The sequence below is a fragment of the Alligator sinensis genome, unplaced genomic scaffold (assembly GCF_000455745.1).
Source record: "Alligator sinensis unplaced genomic scaffold, ASM45574v1 scaffold73_1, whole genome shotgun sequence".
NCBI lineage: Eukaryota > Metazoa > Chordata > Crocodylia > Alligatoridae > Alligator > Alligator sinensis.
Window position 1 is genome coordinate 3,972,867 of NW_005841838.1, and position 1,211 is coordinate 3,974,077.

A 1,211-nucleotide genomic window follows, 5' to 3' on the forward strand; every position below is an offset into this window, starting at 1 on the left:
CTCTTTCCTGCCTATGCAGGGGGTCAGACTTGATGATCTATTGAGGTCCCTTCCGACCCTAACATCTATGAATCTGGCATTTTGACTGCCTGTATCTAGCCCATATGGTCAAATGCACAGCCTTCTTCCTTCTGTGCACCTGGCACAACACAGTTTCTTCTAGGTTAATGCCAAAAGTTTTCTACTCCATTAGTGTAGCCACAGCTCAGGGCAGAATCCTGCAAGTACAGGAGAGATAATTGGTTCTGGCTAAGTGTGGAGCTGCATGGATTAGCAGGCAATATTTGCTCTGGCAAAAGCACTACAGGCAACCCCTGCTTAACGCTCTTAATTGGTTCTGGAAAAACAGAGTGTTAAGCAGAACTGCACTAAGCAAAACCCATTTCCCCATAGGAACGAATGTAAATGGAATAATTAGTTACCACCGCTTGTTGCCACAGCTTCTTGCCACCACCGCCACCTCTCCTCACCTCTCCACCTGCCTGCTGGCCACTCCGGTCCCACATGCCAGCACACACCCCACGCTCCTGCTGCTCTGCCCTGAGCCCCCACCGGCCCTGGCCCTGGGCACAGGTGGAGGCCCTGCACTCACACCTGCCCCCCCCACTCACTGCTTCTTGCTGCTGCTGCTTCTTCCCATCTGGCTGCCCGCCGGCTGCTCTGGCACCATGTGCCAGTCTGGGCCCCATGCTCCTGCTGCCCGGCTCTGGGCCCCTGCTGGCTCTGGCCCTGTGGCACCAGTGTGGGCCCTGTGCTCATGCCTGCCCGCCCACTTGCTGCCACTCACCATTTCTTGTCACCGCTGTTGCTTCACTGACTGCTATAATGAAACTGGGTCAGCGCTAAGTGAAATCAGGTAATGATTAAATGAGTGCTATTGCAAAATAGCGCTAAGTGAAATTGCGTTAAGCAGAGGTTGCCTGTACTTTTTTTCTTAAAGGATTTATTATACAGATGCACATTGTCCTTAAGTCAGAGTATAGAGCAAATCCAGTTAGTAGACAATGTTGCTTGCTAAGGGCTAACTTGTGATTTAAGGTCCAAACTAAACACATTGCCAAACTAAACACACTCCTCTATACCTTGTACATGTTCTTCCTAGGTTTCTTGTTTATGTAAACCACTCCTTTTCTTCCCTGTTCACTTTCACTTTTTTTACATCCTCTTGCTATTCTTTTTGTCCCTTTTTCTTATGTCCAGCTAATACTCAC

At 49.4% G+C, this 1,211-nt stretch overlaps 1 long non-coding RNA gene across 1 annotated transcript in view; it reads right to left on the reverse strand.

Annotated features, from left to right (window-relative positions):
• Positions 1-595, reverse strand: part of LOC112550158 — a 7,439-nt gene extending 6,844 nt beyond the window's left edge. The window contains exon 1 of the long non-coding RNA XR_003093827.1: positions 423-595. This is a non-coding gene — a long non-coding RNA (uncharacterized LOC112550158). The remainder of the gene's footprint in view (positions 1-422) is intronic.
• Positions 596-1,211: the final 616 nt, after the last annotated feature.